Here is a 23,410-nt window from a genome sequence, read left to right as displayed (position 1 = left end):
TTATTTTTTACTTGTTTCGCCCCGAGGGCGTAACACATATAGTTATTCTGCAATAACAGCACTTGTACAGCCTCTTCACCCTTGTGTATTACACCGCCCACACATGACAGTAGATCAATAAACTCTCTACAGTTTGACAAATATTGCAGCTGTTGGACAACATAATGTACTTTTTGAGCTTTTTTTGTAATTTTTTAGAGTGCAACTATGCAGTTTGTTTATAATGGCAATGTCTATTTGAAATATTCATCATTTCGGAGATTCAGCATGTCAGCAGCTATCAGCCTTTCATTAAGCAGAGCAAATATAGTTGATGTTCCCCCACAAGATGGCGACAGATACTGCATAATAAGTACTTGGGGGAGAAAAAACTTAGTACAGTTCAAACTACAGCTGATGAAATCATTACAGTTAGTTAGTTAACGTTATTTGTCCTCATAGGAAAATTTAATTTGCAGCATACACTCACAGAGACTTCTGACATTTCACATTTTGCATATATATATATATATATATATATATATATGAATCATTTAAAAACATGGTACCCCTACTCTAAACAAATATCCAGTCTATTGGCCATAAACTGCTACTGAGGTAGGAGGAATTTAAAAACTTAATTGCATGGGGTATAAGTGATGTACACCTGGGAACATAATATCAACGACCTGCTAGTAACAATTGGAAGGTGTTTCTCTCATCATTGACAATCAAGACAGCCTTATTAAGTACTCTTTCTTTACACTATCAATACTCTTTAATTGTACTCCCAACAACTTACTGGCTGCTGTTATCATCTTAACCTCTTCTGGGCCTCAGAAGCATTTCCATACGAACAGATTACATAAAATGTTGCAATAATTTCAATAAAAGCTCTAGAAAACATAATTAACAATGTGTTGTCAATAAAAGTCAATAGTTTCTTTAAAAAGTGCATTCTCTGTTGAAGCTCTTTCCTCACCCAATTAGTCCATACAGTACATCTAGTTTATTGTCCAACATCAGACCCAAATATTTATCATTTGTTACTAACTGAATTTACTCATCATTCAATAATGAGAGATGAGTTTTGCTTTGTGTTTTCTTTCTAAAATCAATAACCATCTCTTTAGTTTTAGGAATGTTTAGAAGAAGGTTTGAATATATATTTTAAAACAGGTATATGACATTCTGAGTTGATCTCTCACTTTTGTATGCTGTATGTATACCATGGTAATCTAGAAGTGTTTGCTATTCTTTGGCTACTCTTGGGGTTAATTATTGTGATCTCCCAAAAGAGAAAAAATTGGAGAAATCTCAGTAGACTGATGGCATTTCATGCCATTCAGCCTTATGATCTTAAAATGTGAGCAAAACCACCTGTTTTCTGCTGTTCTAATGGTTAGCTGCAGAATGACAGAAGAAATTAGTTCCTCATACAAAAGGATTTTCGAGATTCTCCATGTTTGATTTTTTTATATATATACACCATTATGCTGTCGAACTGTTGTATAAACGTAATATCACACTCGCAGCAGTGTAATTTGACTGTATATTATCACTGGTGTGACACTAAGACAAACCTCCCACCAGTGCCAAAATAAAGCCATATTGTGCCGCTACTCGTGTGATATTGCTCATAAATATATATTATAATGAAAATAATAAGTTGTAAATGTTTATTCATCTATTTAGAGAGATCGTATTACATCGATGTTGTAGACAAAACATATGAATTCAAGTTTTATTAATCATTTGCAATTTAAAATGTTTAATTTTGTTTTCCACAATGATAAAGCAGACTGGGCATTCAGAGGCATTGGGTAGGCTAAATTGTTCATAGGGTATGGGTAAGAATGAGTGTGTATGGTTGTTTCACAGAAATGGGTTGAAGCTGGATGGGTATCCGCTGTGTGAAATGTGCTAGATAAGTTGGCGGTTCATTCTGTTGTAGTGACCCCGGATTAATAAAGGGACTAAGCCGATAAGAAAATGAATGAATGAATATAGTGAGTGTGCTAAAGCATTCATTAACAAAGAGTTGTAAATACTATAAAATATACAGTAATACTAGAATATGGAAGTATTTACTTTAAATTACAATAGTATGTTTTATGTTGGTCCTAAAAAGCTTTTTGTGGAAGCATCAATGCCAATACAAATATATATATAAATATAAATATAGAAAATAGAATAAAATATGATAGGTAGATATTACAATATTACAGAAAAACAAGCACATCAAAGTCTGTCACAGGGACTGTACTTTGAGCAGCACTGCTATATTGCTTTACTGTTGACATAATTTTATAACATATAACATTCAGTCTCCTTCAGCAAACCAAGATGTTGTTCAAGGACAGCCTTACTTTATTGTGTCTAAAAAGTTTGTTTTGGAAAATACAAATAGTGCAGCTCCAAGCTACAGCAGCCTGGCCTGAAATATTCAGCAGTGCCCTCCAAAAAATGAAGCACATGACCTTAGCAGTTTTAACTCATATTAACCTTGTTATTAATACAATTAATCCATATTCTGCTGGACAAAATGAAGCAGCTTAAAGGTATAGTTCACCTAAAAAACTAATTCTTAAGCCAGGGTAGTTTTTAAGGATTCAGCTGACTTTGCATTTACTTATTATACTATCCCTGAAGTTGCATAGAGTCAGTATAATACCTTAAATCAAAGTATTTTGTATGTAAGTGCACAGAAAGGCATGAGGCAAAACCTAAAAAAGGCATCAGATGAAAAACTGCATCAAACAAAATCACATCCAATGAAAGGTATCCAACAAAAATGCATCAGTCAAAAAGGCATTAAATGAAATGGCTTGGGATGTCACTTCTGAAAAGTGTTCAGTTTAATATTTTCAAGGAATTGCTGCAAAATAATTGGTTATCATCAACCTAAGAAATATATAGATATAATATATAGATAAGAATATATAAATACATAAATTATATATATATATATATATATATATATATATATATATATATATATATATATATATATATATATATATATATATATATATATATATATATATATATATATATATATATATATATTAGCCCCCCTTTGATATTTTTTCCTTTAAATATTTCCCAAATGATGTTTAACAGAGCAAGGAGATTTTCACAGTATGTCTCATAATATTTTTTTTTTCTTTTGGCGAAAGTCTTATTTGATGTATTTCAACTAAGATAAAAGCAGTTATTAATTTTTCAAACACCCTTTTAAGGACACAATTATTAGCCCATTAAAGAATTTTTTCTTCAGAACAAACCATCATTATACAATAACTTGCCTAATTACCCTAACCTGCCTAGTTAACAAATTAACCAATTAAGCCTTTAAATTTTACTTTAAGCTGTATAGACATGTCCTGAAAATATATATATAATCAAATATTATTTACTGTCATCATGGCCAATATAAAATAAATCAGTTATTAGAAACAAGTTATTAAAACTATTATGTTTAGAAATGTGTTGAAAAAAATCTCTCCGTTAAACAGAAAATAAACAGGGGGACTAATAATTCAGGGTGGCTAATAATTCTGACTTCAACTGTATATATATATATATATATATATATATATATATATATATATATATATATATATATATATATATATATATATATATATATATATATATATATATATATATATATTTATATATAAAACATTTTTTATAACTACTAATTAATAATTGTCACAATTAAGTGCAGTTTATATTATCAGTATAGCAGATAATATCGGAAATATTATGAATACTTTTGTCCTTCATAATAACTCAATCAAACACGATACATGGTATTTGGGGTAACTATTTTTTGTACCAGTATTATAAAAATAGATTTTTTTCAAAGGAATTGAAGGTGCTCTGGGTTTCCAACAGCTTATGTGACATTTTTGTGTCTTGTGAGACTTATGTGAGTCAGAGAGACATTTCTGAAACTGTTTTGTAAGATGTTCACTTGTATACGATCTGGCACTTGGCATTGCTTTTCGTGAGACCTACACGCTTTTAGTCTCAGGGATGATGCTTTTTTTTATCAAAGGCTATCAAGGCTAAAGCCTTTTAGTTTGAAATGTGATGCCTTTTAGTCAGATTCCAGAGATCCGAGGGCATTCTAAAATGCACACTATACATTGAAGTACCTACATATTGAAAACCAAGGAATTCTGTTAAAAGTGATGATAAACAGTCCTAGTCAAGCATTAATGTGTGATGAGTTGAGAGTGAGAATGTGTTGCATGTGTGCTCATATTAAAACATATTACATTTATTTGTAATAAATACTATAGTGTTTTTGAACCATACTATAGTAAATTAACATTGCAGTGTGTATGGCAGTTTCCATAACATTTTGCTAATGGTTCTGTCAGCAAACTAGTGAACTAATAAACTGGCATAAATCATTTATGTTACTTTAATTGTTGCTACAGTAAACTTTGGTATGTTGTAGTATAAAATAACCTGCTGAGCAACAAACAAGCGAACAAACAAAACAAACTTATACCACCCCAAGCTGGTTAGATGGTTGACCAGGCTGGTTTTAGATGGGTCTTCAGCTAGAATGACTTGACCAGCCTAGTGACACTGGGAGACTAGCCAAAACCAGCTATATCCTGATCAGACCAGCCAACTAGCTTGACCATTTAAAACCAGCAAAGGGGTTGTTCACATATTACATCTTTTGTGTGGACAAGTTCATTATTTCTAATTAAGCTGTACATGCACACATTGTGATGCACTATTGTTTTCCAGGCACACCTAGAGTGGGAAACATCTTAACTTTTCAGACTGTCACAACTGCACTGCCATTAATGTGACTGGAACTAACCAATCAGCTTCATACTTTTGTATGGAATATGCTCATTTCAGTAATAACGGTAGACTAATTACTTCAGACAAACACAGAGCACCCAAACACTGCAGAAAATGGCTGATGGTAGCATGATGGAAAGATGTAGGAAGCCTCACGATTTCCTTGCACTTTTAGACACAATATATTAACTATGAAGACTATGATGATATGAAGACTAAAGTATTTTAAATTTGTTATATAACTATAATTGTTCTTACCATAGCAACAGTAGAAACATCGCAATAGATTTACACAAGAACTACTGATTTATTAGATGGAGCACCCACTCACTAGAGGACACTCTAGCTAGATAAAAGCTGCGTCCCAAATGGCACACTATACACTATGCACTCATCCACTATGTACTTATGCACTTACACACTCAACAGGATAGTATATGTATGTAGTGTTGTCCCAAATGGCACACTAATGTGTTTTTACTAAGCGGAAATTCAAACCGTTTCCCTGATGACGTTTGACGGTTGCCAAATCAGTGAAATAAACGACCGAATTATCAGATAATACCTGCCGTAAGTATTGCCGCATTCACCATCGGGAGGCGCTATAATCACTCTCGTAGGAGAATTTTGCTTTCACCATCCAAAATAAATAAAGTTATTCAACATGTGCGTCCGATAGCTCCGCCCTTTCCGCTACGTAAGCAAACCTGCGGTCGCTGAGTGCGTGAAGTGTCCATCATTACACACTTCATTTTAGCGGCTGAATGAGGGCATCATCCGGGTAATTAAAGTGCAATTATTATTTTTAGAGTTTTCAGTGTGAACACACTACTTACACTATTTATACTACAAAATGGCATAGAATAGTGCATAAGTATGCGATTTGGGACGCAGCTAAACACTCTACCAGCCATTTATCCAGACTACACGTACCATCATGCTTTGCATCTTACAGCTGAAACAGTTTAGCAATTTGGACTCTGATTACACGGACACAGCTGCATGACATCAATGATTTCACACAGTATATACGCACCACATTCCCACACATTCATATTAGAATGTATTGAAGATGTTGGACATTATCTTGCCTGTTCTTGCCTTTTCTGTTTTGCCCTGTCTACCTTGTTTTTGGTTAATAATTGTTTCTGCCTTTTACGACCCTTACCTTTTTATTGGATTACTCCCATTACATTACTTTTTATGTGATATTTGCTCCTTTTTTGACCAAGTGACAACCTCCCTCTCTCCCTCGTGAAGCAAAAGTAACTGAAACTGCAATTCATCAAATTTCTGCTAGTCCTAGCTGCATATAGAGCAAATTTCTATTAACCCCACTGTTAAAATGGCCAACTTTACAGCAGAAAAAAAGGTGTTTATAGCCTTAAGGTACAAAAAAAAAAAAAAAAAAAAAGGTTTATATAGCTAATACTACCCTTCATGACAACTGTGAGGGGGCAATTATTTTTATCACTCATCCATTTATTTTATATTAAGTTTTATTAAGTCTGCATAATTAACGGCGTGGCCATTTAAGTGACAGCTAGGTCTCGCTGGTCGCTGTCACTTCACCTCAGCTGATTCCAGCTGATTACCCGCTGAACCTGACATATATGACCTATTTTTGTTTTGTCTTACAGTCAGTTGCCTTCTTGAATTATTTCTTACCATAATCAGATAATATGGCATGCTGTATGCACTTAATTGTGTTCACAAACCATTCATGTGGTCTCCATTTCCCAGGTGAATGAAATTATATGGTTATATATCTCTATAAATGTATTTGTTTTATTTAGGATCATTTATAACTTATATTTTTCTTTAGAACTGTAATGTACTCCAGAATCTGACAGACGGACAAGCTGTAGGCTGTAGATCAGTTATCTGAAACATTGTCAAACAGTGTTATGATGGATTTCATCAATAGCCTTGCATTTCCTAACACAGACTATATCTGAAGTGTTTGGACGTAATTCAAATTCTCCTTATGTAGAAAAACGTCAAAAGAATGTTTGGTGGCTCAATGTATCACAGCAGTGTTTTAAAAGTCTAAACATTTTATTGATATAGTTTACAACCAAGCACTTGTGGTCAGAATACAAACAAGTCACAGGTAATGAAGTACTAAGTGTTTCTCCCATAGAAAAGACAGTCTAAGCAAAATGATAGCAGGCGTCTGTAGCTCTGCTCACACTCCGCCTTTTTGCCCTTGTTTGGTATCCACGGTCAGTGCAATGACGCACAAACAAAATGGTGACAGTAGGCCACGTCTACTGATAGCTTGCTTTGGGTTCTTCAGATACCTGTGGGTGAAGTCATGGATACTACGTCCATATATTTTACAGTCTATGGTTTTGACCCATCCATACTGACAATTATCTTCAAAAAAAGCTGTATGTGGAACTCCATCACAGTTGCCAAATCCTCTAAAGGATTGTTAGGCTGCAATAATAAGTGCAACCGGAGTCAGGAACACTTCCCAAAAGATAAATTAAACGGCATAGACACTTGTGTTAGTCTGTTTTTTCCTTATCCTGAAGTCTCCATAATCCTAGACTAGGCCTTCTCCTGAGCAGATGCTGTGGTGGTCATGGAGAGGTGGAGAGCATGAGACCCCAGTTACAGACAAGTCTTCGAATGATCCCGTGGGCCAGCCTGAAAACCTGCCGGTGATCTACTTACACCTGCAACTTCTCCACAATGGACATCCAACATTCTACAGCCTTCAGCTCCTAGACTGCAGCTCTGTACAAGATGTTTGGCCAGGGGAGAAATGGTTGTGCACAACTGAGCCTGGTTTCTTTTGAGGTTGCTTTTCCTTCACTTTTGCCAATTGGTGAAGCTTGTTCCTCGCCACTGACTTGTGAAGCTGCACATTAATGGATTGGCTCTTCAACTTTTGGACTTCCAGCAGTGGAAATTACACCACACTGATCTGAACTGAACTTCAACTCTGAAAACTGGACTGACACAGTTTAAATTTGCTACAACTTCTATGTTAAGCTGTTTAGACACAATATTTATTCTAAAAGAGCTATAACCCCAACCCTAACCACACAGTCTACTTATACTCTTATTTGAACTGTAGTTCTAATTAGACATGACACGTAGTTGCAATGCAATTTAAAGTCAACAAAATGTGTTAAAAATGCTATTAGTGTCCACACTTTGTTCCTATGCCTCTTGGCCCCACCCACACCCGTTACAGCGATACCAAGCTAGCTAATCACAGATCATTAGGGGTGTCAAAATGAATTGTTTCTTCGGTGGACTATGATGCAGACGCGGACAATTTGGTTATGTACTGACATCAGTACATTATGTACTGACATCATTTATTTCATATGCGTTATGTTGCCGTAGCTTACTATGGCGAGGGAGGCAAGTATGTACAATGCTCCAACTGCTTAATAACACAGAATGTGCACAATTTCACTGTGTGTGTGTTTGCTGGACAGACTTTCACTGACATTTACAGCAGAAGCCTCTATTTCACTGCAATCGAGAGAATGAAAGTAAACTCTTTTACTCTCTCTCTCTCTCTCTCTCTCTCTCACTGTGGCCTATTTGACCTGCTGGCGTTTTTTTTTTTTTTTTCTTCTCCTCTCAGCTGTTACAGCAATACTTCTGGATACAGACACGAGCGCGTCTGCATAGTTTTCACCACCGTGGTGTCTATCATGGGTCAGCTGTGATCGCCTCTGCCATTTGTAAGTGTCACTCATCTGTAAAGAGAGCCAGCACATAAGAGCCAATCGCAGACCTTTCTGTTGAGCGTGTGATCAATCAAAGGGGTGTAAGAGAACTTGGTAGACAAGGATCAGAAAGCGAGCGGGATATTTATATTTGTTTATGTTATTTGCTATAAATGCTCATGTTGTTTAAAGGTACAGTTTATATATCTGACTGCTTGTATTAAAGGACAAAATTGTATTACAAATTGTATATAAATATAAATATATTTATATATTTTAATACAAGAATTTCTGCAGTGAAGAAAATATAAAGCTATGTATGGAAAGCATTGTCAATGCACCGAAATATTGAATTGAACCGAAGTGATTACTTTTCACATTAACTAATACTATAACGCATTACTTTTTAAATGGTCACACTTTACAATAAGGTTCATTAGTAAATGTTACTTAATGCATTTACTAACCTGAACAAACAATGAACAATACATTTACTACAGTGTTGGTTCATGTTAGTTAGCATTAGTTAATAAAAATACAGCTGTTCATTGTGAGTTCATGTTAGCTCATGTTGCATTAACTAATGTTAACAAGCATGAGTTTGGATGTTAATAATACATTAGTAAATGTTTAATTATGATTAATAAATGCTGTACAAATATTGTTCATGATTAGTTCATGTTAGTAAATGCATTAACTAATGAACCTTATTGTAAAGTGTTACCTTTTAAACATATTAATTCCGTTTTTATTACAATATTAAGAATTTGTCCATTACTTGGTAAATTAATTCATTTTGGCTGCAGTCTAGCCATCTTCCTGTTTACAGCGATGACGCATTGTGGGATTGGTGGAAGCGTGTATGAGGCGGCAGACTGGACAAAAGTCAAGCAAAAACAGAGACTAAATGCACGAGGTACACCAAGTGTGCATGTGAGAAAGACAGAGTATGAATGAGAGAGACGGGGTGCACACAAAAGAGGCCAAATGTGCTTGCGAGAGAGATCGAGAGACTAATAACGCTATATAATTAATTACTATTATTAATACTTCTATGTTTGTTGTTTCAAATAAAAAAACACACTTGTTATCTGTATAACAAAATGTATTAGTTTAGTAGACACAGTGACACATTTCTGTTATATTTCAGAACCCGATATTTAAAATCTTAGGATTGTATTGCTCATAAAATGCTGTTATATCTTTTTTTAATAGTTTTACATGTTTTTTATTAGCTGTACACAACAGCAGATTTTGTATTTTGAATGTACACAGCTAACTTTCCGTAAGTTGCTGACATATCACTTTTAATTTGTGGTTTTATAAAAATTACTCATACATTTATTTTTAAACAGCTGTTATGTATTTTGTTTTGTTTAAAATGAATACAATTTTAGGTTGTTTATAATAGCAGTTGTATTGGTGCTGAGCTTCACCAAACTGATTCTGAATGATAATTCAAATTACTTTTATTATTATTATTTTTCATAAAGGTTTTGTGTTTGTTATTTATTGTATATACAACTCTTTGATGGCTACTTCGGACCTACTGTGTGAACTCAACACAGATGAATAAATTGGCATCCACTCAATGTGTAAACTGCTGGGAGCCAATCAGCATCCCATACACTGTAAACATAACCTAGCATATACATAAAAAACTGAAGTATATATTACGCTTAAAGTGGACCTTTGAAATAAAGTAAAAACCAAAGCTGTTTTGATACTTTTTTCCAGCTCATCTATAATTTCAGGCTTTCAGCATGCCCCACCGATAAACAGCAATCATCACTACACAAACATTTTCGCAAATTTCACATCCACATTCATAATTTCATACTGCATTTTAAAACCTGCTTGTCTATGCTTAGTATTGCAGGACGTTGAATCATAATAACAGTTTTGCCTGCCAAAAACGGATCATTTTTAGCTGTTTTATTTGAAAACGTCTTTGTTTTCCTAAAAGGCAACAGCTCTGCCCAGCTCTATAGCTGACTTGACAAGCGCCCAAAAATCTGCCAGTTGACTGAAATTAAACAATCGTCAACAGCATTATGCAGGACGGCATTTTTCTAACAAGGCAGGAGCCTTAAGCTACACTGGGACCCGAGAGAGGCAAAATAAAGAGAAAATGAAAATAAGACAGCCCAATGATGTTCATCCTGATGCTTTAAGACAACAGTCTGTATAAGCACATAGCTCATAGTTTCAACCCATTTTTATTTTTTTATTTTTTTAAAGTCTGAGTATATGCATATTTACACATATCATGTCTTCTTTAATTGTGTTCATTAAATTAGATTTCATACAATACAATAGTTACAAAAGAGACAAGTGGTGAATCAGCAAATGCATTGTAATTCAGCTGTTCTCAGTAATGCCAAGTTCAGACTACACACATTTCAAAGTAGTCATGTCACAGATGCTTTCACACTGCATGAGTATCTAGGCTAGCATTCCATCACTGCTGTGTTTACACTGCAAGATGGATTTACACTACAATAGGGAGAATCGCAGACAATGTTGTCTTGGTCCACAAACCAAACACATGTCCCACAACCAAACACATGCGAGAAATGACATGGAAACAATGCAAGGTGACATAGTCTATGTTTCGTTATTAACTGCACAATGAGAAAGGTGTCTTTAGTGGGGTAGAAAATTTTCTTATTTTGCTTACCTGGTATTTGAAGGGAATTAGCAATTTCTCCTTAACTTTTTACTTTTTCGTGCCGGTTGAGGAATTGCTCAGATGACATGTCAAAACGACACTGTTGCTGCTACCATATTTTTCTCTAGTCCAAATAAACTAGAAGCCCTCAACTTCTCCCCCATCCTCTCGCTGGCCTGCAGGTACCCATGTTGCTTTCTCATTCCCACTGTGGGTAATCGCCGATGTTGTTTTCAATCAGAACACATTTCACACCGCATGATTTCAAATCGCCAACAGGTCCAGATATTTAGCATGCCAAATATATCACGAGTGTTGGCGACTCATCCTTTGATAATTTACACTGAGTGATTGTTACTCATGTGAATGAGCACCGATTTGCCTGTGATTTCAGACATTTGTTGGTGATATTGGTGTCAAAATCGGGGCTAAAATCATGCAGTCTGAACTTGGCATAAGAAACAATTGCAATGATACCACAATTGTGATCTTTAACAAAATTCCACCTCTTCCATGTACTACACATGTAAACAAGAAGTTTGTATATCCATCCAGTCATGTGACAATTATACATTATAATCAGAACAATATATAATTTATTTATTTTAAGTAATTCATGTTTTTCGCAAAGTCAATAGTAACACCATTGGAGTTTCCAATAATAAGGGAGAAAAGACAGTAAAAACTGTGATTGGTGGAGTTAAATGGGTTCCTTGTCAAAGATGAAGCATCCTAAAGGGATAATTCACCTGAAAATAAAAGACTGTTCACCTTTGATGTGGAGGCTGAAGTATGAAAAGGAGCGCTATCCTGCTGAAGAATTTGCCCTCTCCTGTGGTTTGTAATGTAATGGGCAGCGCAAATGTCTTGATACCTCAGGCTGTTGATGTTGCCATCCACTCTCGCATGTCCCCTTACTGAATGTAACCCCAGACCATGATTTTTCCTTTACCAAACTTTACTGCTTTCTGTGAGAATCTTGTGTCCATGCTGGTTCTAAAATGTCTTCTGCAGTATTCGTAATGATTTGGATTCATCTGAAAAAAATGTACCTTCTGACAATATTCCAAATGAACTAGAAGTGAAGTTATTGTTTCTTGTTCTTACAACTGGGATGAACGACAAGACTTTTGTCAGGTAGTGTATAGTAGTCAACATTTGAAATGTATCCAACAAGTATTGGTTTTGTTTTAACGGTTTTACTACAAGATCCACTTCAAATGTTGACTACTGCCTAAACATACTTTTTATTTTTTATTTTATTTTATTTTATTTTTTTGCAGTTTGAGAAGTTCCATTATGCACAGATGATGAAAGAGTGAAAGGGAGAAGTGACAAGGAGAAAAAGCCCAGTGGCGGTCATCCAAAGTTGCTGATGGTTTAAAACTGTCTGTGAAAAGACATCCCGAAATGTTTCCTGTCACTGCATTAAACTTTGACACAGTGGCAATGGACGAGATCACATCCACATAGCAGTAGCCAGTCTAATCAAATTTCATCTATCATCTTAGCAACACTACTACAGCTATGTGTCTTCTGACTTCTTTGAGGTAAGCCTTTTTTCAAACATAAATCTGAATCTGGATCAGTTTGCATCTCGCCTGAGTGATTGGATACCAGAGGTCACATTTATCAGAGGATGTTTAAAGACTGTGATCTCTCCAGTCTGATGCTTTCAGGGTTGCAGTATGGCATTGTAGAGAGGCCACTCACACATGAACACAATTGATAGATGGGATGTGAAGAGAACGTGCCCATCTGGATATCCATCTTGTTGCTAAGCCACATCTTGCCCTGAGAGATCCTTTCAGAATATGGAAGTCTCTGTTGGCAAAGCTTTGTTCTTTGACAACAGTCTTTATTCTAGGCAGTACACAAAAGGATTCACTAAGAATGAACTGCATTGTTTATGCACACACGCTGCATGCTTTGTTTTAAAACCCAGTTCAAAAAAGTGATACAAATCAGGTAACAGCAAAGTTACACCCATAGTTTGAAGGTCGGATTTGAGAGTTTGGATGAAGAACATGCAGCAATTCTTTCACAATGCATACAACACTGTTAGACATTTCTGTAAATTACACAGTTATTTACTGTATTTCACCCAGTGTAATACTGCAAATTCCTTTTACGGTAAATAACTGTATTTACCGTTGCATTATGGGAATTTAGTGTGACGTCGAACAACATATACAGCGATGTACTGTATTTGTAAAAATTTGTGTATTATACTGTATTTTCCACAACTGCTTCAACGCCACCTTGCGGCGATTCGACTACTCTGCACCACATTTTGCCTGAGGACCCTGGAGCAATTCTGGAGGACAATTTATTAGTGTGCCTGAAGAACATACTGGATTTAACAAACTTTACTCTGGTAAGCTGAGGCAGTGTTTCATTTTACAGAATGTTTTGTGGACGAGAATAGAACAAAGTAAAGTATAAAGTTGGCTATTATTATTTTCTCTGGCTTGGCGTTATTTTGCCCATTTGAGAAATATATCATCTATTAAGATGTTACCTTTATTTAATTTATTACATTAACACTACTATTACTTTAAATAAGACTGTTTATGACTATTAGCCATTGTTCTCGTCATATCTTTTTATTTATTTACATAGGAACCGGTGTTGCAGCGGGTTTTGGTTTAGGAGGGATCCAGAGGTATGCAGACAGTTTTGGAGGACACTTAGCACGAGACAACGGTCCGGCAGAGAGTGTTTTCCCCCAGAAGAATATGAATGAAAGACCAACAAATAATCCAGGTAAAAGCGCGTCTGTCTGTGCTGACAACACTCGACATTGATTTGAGCACCTCTATTAGCATTTGTTTGCTCGGCAACATTGGCTGAAGCGATCTTAAAATGGTAATGTTAACTGTTAGCTAAACTGAGCTAAGTTTATACTGAATTGGACTCAAACAAATTTTAACGTGCAACGTTTAACTTATATTGATTTATACTATATATATTAGATGTTGTGAACTTATTTTTCTCTGGTTTAGAGTAACTTATATCGTTAGCTTGAGAAAATAACATCGCGACGTAACCTATAAGAACGTTAACGTAAATCTATAACGTTACAATATGCATAGAGGTAAAGTTGGTTTTATATTCGCACATTCGTTCATTTAGAAGACTCTATACTGTTTACCATGTTACTTTGAATATTCAATCAGAATTAGCATGCCAGTATGACTTGAAATCAACATTAACACTGTTTATTTGACCGTGAGCATGTTGTACTTTGATAGTCATTAGCTGCTAAAATGATTTCGCTATTTAGAGTTTGCAAATAATACTTTTATGAAATTAAATTATTAAGGGGGAAGTCTGAATCTGCTAATATAAAACCAATTTTACCTCTATGCATTATGCTAATAACCACCTTTTTGCTATTTATTGTTTGCTAATTATTTTTTTATCACAACTCTTGACATTTGGTTTAACATAATTGTTACCATTATATTTTTTTTCTGTTTAGATATGGCACTGGCACAGCAGCAGGTTTTGTCTGAAGAAACAAACAGCATTTCAGAGGAACATCTTGATCAGCACAGCCTTATGCTTAAAAAATAAGCAAGACCAGTAAGCAACCAAGGTAAACAAATAAAAAAAGTTGTGTGGAGGTTGTGGATTGTAGCATGGTATTCTTATCTGTATTTTTGGCTTTTTTATGGTCTCAATATAGAATACTGGGAGCCTGCCTGTGCAAACTGGACCTCATACAACAGTAAGTACTGTACATCTATTTGTTTCTCAATATATTAACGTTACTTTTAATACAAAATGTGTCACATGTTTAGTTGCTAGCTAAATAAAAAAATCGTTTCCCTTTTTTATTAAACCATTTAGTAGGTTTTTTTTTTCATCTTTGTTTATAATATTTTTGAGCAGATTGAGGTCTGTCATGGGTCAGACATTTCAAAATACAATAATTAGTATTGGGATACATGCATTTGTCTATGTATTAAATGTCTTTTTCCCCATTTCATGTTGCCTAAATATTTTGTAATAAATAAAATAATACAATTTTTTGTATAAATAATTCCAGAGGATGAAACAAAATGCACAGCAACAACCAGAGTGAGCCAGAAGATAGCAGGAGAAGTACTGAAGAGAATGACAACCATGAACAACAGTGAGTTATCCTTCTTTCACCAGCTAACTGAGAACTTGGATTAGGTGAGACACTCTCAATAGTTTTATCAGTATTCAGTCAGTTTTAGTTTATTAGGAATACATAAAACAAATAGTCTAATCTGTCCTGCAGTGAATCAACCCATCACAAATGCTACAATGTTTTTGTAAAACCTTGTTAGGGAAAAAAATAAACAGGACATTCTGGTTAGTTATCTTTTAAACATGGTAGTGAGCAGGTTATGAGCAGGAGCCAGTTGCTCAGTACCAGCTGAAAACTACCCCAACCTAGCTGCCATGCTTCAAAATAATTAACCAGTATATGATTTATTTTTTTTTAAACAAGCTTCTTCTATGCTTATGTTAGTCTGTTTGTCCTTATCCAGAGTTCTTCATAATCCTGGACTGGGCCAAATCCTGACCAGATGCTGTGGTGGTCATGGAGGAGTGAATCCTAAAAGACACACGTGATCAATGAGTTTCCGCATTGATCCAATGGGCCAGCCTGACCACCCGCTGGTGAACTTTCAAGCCTCTGGTGCCTAGACTGCGGCCTTGCACAAGTTTGGCTAGAGGAGAACTGGTCGTGCCCAACTGAGCCTGGTATCTCTCAAGGGATTTTATTCTACACTTTCGTCAGTTGGTGAAGTTTGTTCCATGCCACTGTCGCCACTGGATCACTTGGCTACGATTGGTGGATCGGTGGATTTGCTCTTCAGTGTTTGGACTTTCAGCAGTGACATTTACTGCTTCAATTCTGAAAACTGGACTGAAGCAGCTTCAATTTACAAGAACTTCTATGTTAAGCTGCTTTGACATCATTGATCTACATTGTAAAAGTGCAATAGAAATAAAGATGAATTGCATTTGAACATGTGAATTCAGACCTTGTTGAGCATTTGACACCAGAACTAGTAATATTTTAAAGTTGGGTTGTTTCTGAGTCGGCTAATAGTTACAAATATTTATTTTTCCAACAATATGCAATTCAGAAGTTTAAATTTTTATTGTACATGTATGTTCTAGTGCTTTGTGTGATTTATTTATTTTTAATGTGTTGATTTTATTGCTTAATGTAATTTTCACACATTTTCCTTAAATGCTTTAAGCATTATTAATGTTTTAAAGAATGGAATATTTTGTAATTGTGTCTGGTTTAATGTCAGTAGTACTTAGTACAATTGGGTTTTTTTTTTCTCAACAATATGCAGGTCAGACACTTAAATTAGTTTTGTACATGTATGTTAATGTGCTTTGTCATTTTCAATGTTTTTTTTTCTTAAAATAAAATATTTTGAATGATTGAAATGTAATGTTTTTACACATTTTTAAGCTTGTTTTAAGCATCTCCAATGTTTTAAATAAAGAGTGTTTATTTTGTTAATATTTTGTAATTGTGTCTTTTTTAGGTCTATAGTATTAAAATAATATTAATAAAATTATATTATAAAATATTTAGGACAAAATTAAAAGGTTTACAGTAGCTAACTGTTAACTTAGGTGTTTACAGTAGTTAACCATTTTCAGACACTACAGTAACATGCTGTAAACGGATTTACAGTTGTATACTGTAAATCTAAAATACAGTAACTTACTGGCAACAGTGTTGCCAGTAAGTTACTGTAAAAACCCTTTGAAATGTCTAACAGTGAACAATCAAATAGTTAAACGAAAGCATGAAGAGTCAAGTACAATAAACACACTTTTAATTACTGGAAACAGGTAGATTTAGTTTCGTCAAAAGTTCTCTAAATTGTAAGTGATGAACAGCATTATTTTGTCTGCTCCTATGTTTATTTACAAAAGAATCTAATTATAATAATGTTCATTTTAAGAAGTGATTCAAAACAACTCAGACATAAGTCGCAAAATAATAGAAATGGTGCAGTCAGTACTTGAGTTAAAGTGCACCAAAATAACAGAACTTTGAACAACAAACTGACAACTTCAGTAATTTTCCAAATAAAAAACCTATTTATAATTAAATAAGTAATTTGTTTTTGATGATTTAATGTTTTGGAGCATTAAAAAAAATCCTGCCAATATATATATATATATATATATATATATATATATATATATATATATATATATATATATATATATATATATATATATATATTTAAATTGTTTTAAGGGACAAAATATTCGGCTAAATCAGTAAATATACCATTAAACAGAATTGCTGTATAGAGTTGTCTCACAAAATACAAATTTAAAAAATAATAATAATGAGAAGAAAAAAATAAACAATTCCACATGCAAAGCTTAGATGTTTACTTACACTATTTATTGAAAGCCACAATAATTAATCCATTCATTTATTCATTAATTCATTTTCCTTGGACATTTCCCTTTCTAATTTGTGAAGTGTCCACGTCGGGGCGGTGATCTTAATAAATTGCTGTTGCAATGCGAAGCTTTTTGGATTTTCACTTTAGACACATTGTCTCCAAAAGGTTTAAATGAGGAGTTTGACATTCGTCCTTTTCTGTAATAATTTTTGAATAAGTCTTTATTATGTAATAGTGTCCCAGAGATGAGTTGCGGCTGGAGGGGCATCCGCTGCGGGGAAGTGTGTGGGATGAGTTGGCGATTATTACGCTGTGGTAGCCCCGACTAATAAAGAGATTAAGCCGAAAAGACAATGAATGAATGTTGAATGAATGAATGAAGGTTTAATAGGGGTTTGGTTTAAAGGCTTTTTGGCTATATTTTGTTGTATAGTCTGGTGTATAATATAATATATATATATATATATATATATATATATATATATATATATATATATATATATATATATATATATATATATATATATATATAAATATATATATATATATATTTTTTTTTTCCTTATTTATTTCTTTATTATAATTTGTGATGCAATATTATAGTTTATGTATTTATATATTTTTTGTAATTTAATTTTTAATATCAAAGCTATAGACTATATGTGAGTGTGTATACGTATTCATGTGTATGTATATATATATATATGAACGACTGTGTATGTATACATATGCATGTATGTATATGTTGACATATATGCGAGAGGAGATCATTTGATCCGGAAATGTATAAAAAGAAGCACCTTATTGTGACAAACATTGTCTGATGAAGAGCCGGCGGCTCGAAACGTTACACGCTCTGTGTCAGCCTTTTTAATTTAATAAATTTGTATTTTTGGAGCCTTGGTGTTGCCGCCTTTGATTTACATTTAATTTGCACTTTTTGCGGTTTTGGCTGAGCACCCAATTAAGAGAGATGTGCGTGCTTTTGTACAGTTTTTTTACATTTCCCTTTCTAGCCACAATAATATTGCAAATATTAGGAAGTTCACTGTATATAATGTATATACAGTATATCATATATATTGTGTAAAAAAAAAAATAAAAAAAAAAAAAAAATATATATATATATATATATATATATATATATATATATATATATATATATATATATATATATATATATATATATATTCAACTGTATATATGTATGTTATATATATACATACAAACAGTTGTAATAAGTCATTACAACTGTAATAAACATATTCAAAAACTTCCTGAAAATGCAATATAAACATTACTATGTGCACATTTGATATTATACAATTTGCATCCATACATACATAATTTCCTTAAAAACAACAACTTTAGATGGCTCATATAAATGTAAGTTACTTTAAAAAAGTCAATAATATTCACATTAAAATTGCATTTAAGTTTCTTTCTTACTGTGTCTTAAAAGTAACTTAATTACTCTACTTAAATAATTCAAAACTTACAGAATATAAATTAAACTATTATAATTATTTACATTTGAGCACAGTGGGTAGCGTGATCGCTGAAAGAAGGTCGCTGGTTTGAGCCCTGGCTGGGTCAGTTGTCATTTCTGTGTGGATTGTGCTTGTTCTTCCTGTGTTCGTGTGGGTTTTCTCTGGGTGCTCTGCATGGGCGTAAATCTGATTTAACAGTAGGGGGGGGACAATACATATAACATTTCTTTCAAGCATTTTTTTGAAGGGGACACAAACAATACAGCCCAATTGTACTATTAAAGATATGTCCCCGCAGTTAAAAATGGTTTAATCATTATTATTATAGCATGGAGACTACGTCATTATGATTACTTTATTATTTTTAAAGTTTTTCTCAGGTTCAACGACAAAGCAAATTTTTCTTCAAAACTATTTATTACATTGTTTGTTGTGTTGTTTAAAGTCAACTGACTGACTCCTGAGGCAGAATAAATGCAGGAAAAGACATTTTCTATACTCATAATAACTAACTTGTTTACGTTACACTTGTTAAAATGACCGATCATATTGTAAATCAGTGAGCCTGTGAGGTTCATCTGCTAAACAGCCACAACTCCCAAAACATTAAAACAATTGTTCATCCCAAAAGAATGATCATTATCTCTTCAATAAAGCACAACACCCTTACCTGACATTGTACATCTAACTGACCCTGCTCTGCATGTTCCTTAATCATTTCTTTCTCCTTTGCCTGTGATTGATGTTGTGACATTAGTATTTTCATAAGCACTCATTCTGAAAGCCAGTATGCTTAATACGTAAAGTTTTTGTACTTGGTGTTTAGCTGCACTGAAAAATGATCTTATGTCCATTTTCTCTGTCATTTTATCCAATACATGACAATGCCAGACAAGTTTATTTATGCTGTATCACATTTATACACAATGGTAATTGAAAGTGCTTTACATAAAGAATGCAAAACTATCATAAAAATAATCACAACAATAAAAAAAGGTTAACATTTTAATTTCAAACTAATTAAGTAACTTAATAACAAAATAGAAACTGATTATAAAAAAATGGGGTTAGTGTGCTCAGAGTAGCAGTGCTCATTTAGCAAATACACAACTAAACAATATGCTAATTGTGGTCGTTAATGTTAAGTTAATCGCTAATACAGCAGATTCATGGAGAATTACATTGGTAATCAGCATTTTTGCCGCAACTAATTTATGAACGAGTCTGTATTAACTACATTGAAGAGAATTGCTTTATTTAAGGTGAATAAATTCCCCTACTTACTGAACATCTACATTTACTTAGCTGCAGCCACACACCTGACGTGTGCGTGTGTGTGAGTAGGTGAGATGAGGGAAAAAGCACACAGTGGACCGAACCACTTTGAGGAAGGGGAGGGGGAACTCAACTGTTTCTAAATGCATTTTAAATGATAAATGCGATTTTCCTTCTACTTAGACAATTATTTTAGGTATATATACATATATTTTTCACAATTCAGAGTTTTCTTTTTTAAGAATTTATTTATTATTATTATTATTATTGTTATTAATATTATTTTATTTTTATTTTTTTGGGTTGAGTTTTTTGGGTTGTGGGGGGAACCAGAGTGCCAGGGGGCGTAAATCCCGGTTTCCCCCACATATAGGTAAATTGAATAAGCTATAATGGCTGTAGTTTATATGTGTGAATTCAAGAGTGTATACAGTAGGTGTTTCCCAGTGATAGATTGCAGCTGCAAAGGCATCCCCTGCATAAAATATATGCTGGATAAGTTGGCATTCCACTGTGGTGACCCCTGATTAATAAAGGGACTAAGCCAAAGAGAAAATGAATGAATGAATTACATTTAGGTTTATACAAAAATAAATGTTAAATATAAGATGTATATGAGCTCTCGGGGTGGATTTCACTGAAACTAAAATGTCAGCTTGATGTCATTCTATACCTTTCACATGGTTATATCACTAAAGAGAAGATTTGGTCCCTTGTGGTGGATTTCTATAGCCCTTTTCCTTGTGAACTATATTGCCTGAAACAATAGCTTTGACTATCCTATGAAAACTCGGTGCCATGAAATGCACAAACCTAAATTAAGTTATAAGTCGAAGCCAGTCAACAGTATTGGAACCGTCAATTTGAATCAGTGTCTGCTGTTTATGCAATCTGCATCAGAGGCTCGGTGAACTGTAGCTGAGACTAGCACACAAGTATGTTTATATTCTGAGAGAGCTGTCATATACCATTAAGTCTGGTGTAATGATGAGGGAAAAGAGGTATGTTTTGAGAAGAAGTGGTTTTTCATAAAGATCTCTGTGATGGCTTGATCTATGAAAAGCAAGGCAGAACAGTGGACACTGTCAGAATGTCATCCATTAGAAGAGTTCTACGCAGTCGATTTTCTGACAGACTTATCATAGGGACTGCGACAAAGAGATTACAAGAAAAAAAAAAAAAAAAAAAAACTCACAGCTTGTCTGTCCACCCAGGCATAGATGCTGTTTAATGCAACACAGGCTTGTTGTGCTTGATGTGCTTCAGCCTACATTTTTGGTAAAATCACAAAAACGTATTTTAGTTTTTACATAAAATGTATACTATGAGGCAGTTTGAGGTCAGCAAATTTGTTTCTTTTTACACTAATATTATTTACCGGGACATATAAACAAACAAAGGGCTATTTGCCTGCAGTTCTTTACACATCAACCACAATGCACCTTAATAATACCTATGATTTGTAACTGAATATGTTTGCCTCACCTGTCTATCTCTATATAGACAATTTTTCAGGTATGGTCAGTAAAAAGTATCATACTGATGTAGTCTACATCGGATATAGATATGATAAAATATCAAATTATGCTTTATTATGAAGCACAGGATAAAATCTTAAATTGCAAACTTGTATATGAAAAAAAGAATGATCAAGTTTAGAGAAAAGGCTGTATAAATTAGATGAATTTAAAAAAAATGCAGTTTTGTCTATTCTTGTCTTTTTCTTTTTTTTAATGGACCAACATGTAAGTGGAACTGAAGAGTTCAAATGCAAAAACTGCCATCTAAATTTTTCAACAGGCTTGTTCTGAAAAGGTAGCTCTATATGCGTTTCTGGAGACCGCAAATTATGTAGCCAGAAGTACATATGGCTGTATTTATTTTTTTTTAAACAAACGCTACGGGGCGGTATGACGCCGTTCCTTTTCATGCTTACCAGCTGACAGCTTCCGTATGAACAGCTTTTTATGCTGTAACCAGTTTGTACTGATAGCTTGCCATGTATTCGCAGACTTGAGTTGCAGAGAGGAGTTGACCACGACGATGAGGGTTGAGTCCGGTGAAGAATAGTTCCAGAAAGCAGGTAAGACAATAACAGAAGCCAAAAATACAAAATAAATGAGTAAATACCAGGGTGAGAATGTGGTAAAGCATGGTAAAAATCATACAGGAGCTTTTCTTTTTCTGGGTTTAGGGAAGTGGGTGGGCGGGTCAATCAATAAAATTGGTTGGGTTTAGGGAAGGTTGGTCAGTTGATCGGTCAGTCAGTCAGTCAGACATTCAAACAGTCAGTCGACAGCAGCCTCTGGTAGGTTTATGCAAGAGCAGCAGGCGTGAATGGCACTGCCAAACAAAATTGAGATCTCAAAAAGCATACACAGCGGCCTCTTGTGAATTTGCAAAATCAAAAACTGCAAAAAAACAACAAACCTTCTAGGACAAATTTTGTGGTTTACAGAAATGTATATAGAGGTACGTTTTTAGAATAATCCTGGGTTGGAAATTGTTTTCTAAAGTGAGCTTTTATCTGCTGTGTGTATGCTCAGTTTACTTTTATGTCAAATAATAGCTTCTTTTCATTGGCTTTGAAGTGCAAAAAAAAAAAAAAAAACTGAACACAAACATAGGAGGCTGAGAAAAATGCAAATTTTAGAAGAAAATTTCATATGGCACTTAGGTGTTTTTGCATCTGAACTCTTCAACTGTAAAATGTCATTAACTGTCTTTACTGATTTGGTCAAATGATTGCCTTTCTTCACAAAAAATGCATCGTTGTTTTCAAAATATTACATGTTCACAGTCCCACTGCAACACAAAAAATGCATTTTGTAAAATATATATTTTTGTTGACTAAAATACTGTCTCTGTGGACAAATCTAAATATGTAAGCTGTTTTTTCTAAATTATTTTGACAAATTATATTTTAACCAGCAGAGTAACTTGCCAGACTTCACTGACTTTACAAAATAGTGAGCTGTTCAGTCAGTGCAGTACATTGACTGAAGCCAGAGCTAGCAAGAGATAGCAAGA

The 23,410-nt window shown here is 34.0% G+C and overlaps 1 protein-coding gene and 1 long non-coding RNA gene across 3 annotated transcripts in view; one reads left to right on the top strand and one right to left on the bottom strand.

Annotated features, from left to right (window-relative positions):
* Positions 1 to 23,410, bottom strand: part of spon1a (spondin 1a) — a 316,187-nt gene that overhangs the window by 180,792 nt on the left and 111,985 nt on the right.
* LOC137488291 (uncharacterized) lies at positions 9,736 to 16,705 on the top strand. Of its 2 annotated transcripts, none has more exons than XR_011007280.2 (7): positions 9,736 to 9,766; positions 13,215 to 13,558; positions 13,804 to 13,947; positions 14,666 to 14,782; positions 14,873 to 14,914; positions 15,236 to 15,322; positions 15,708 to 16,705. It is a non-coding gene; the product is annotated as an uncharacterized lncRNA (long non-coding RNA). The 2 variants fall into 2 exon arrangements; XR_012394359.1 differs by having other exon boundaries at positions 15,236 to 15,366.

The sequence above is a fragment of the Danio rerio genome, chromosome 18, assembly GCF_049306965.1.
Source record: "Danio rerio strain Tuebingen ecotype United States chromosome 18, GRCz12tu, whole genome shotgun sequence".
NCBI lineage: Eukaryota > Metazoa > Chordata > Actinopteri > Cypriniformes > Danionidae > Danio > Danio rerio.
Note: the sequence above shows the minus strand (reverse complement) of the source record. Positions and strands in the feature narration are given on the sequence as shown.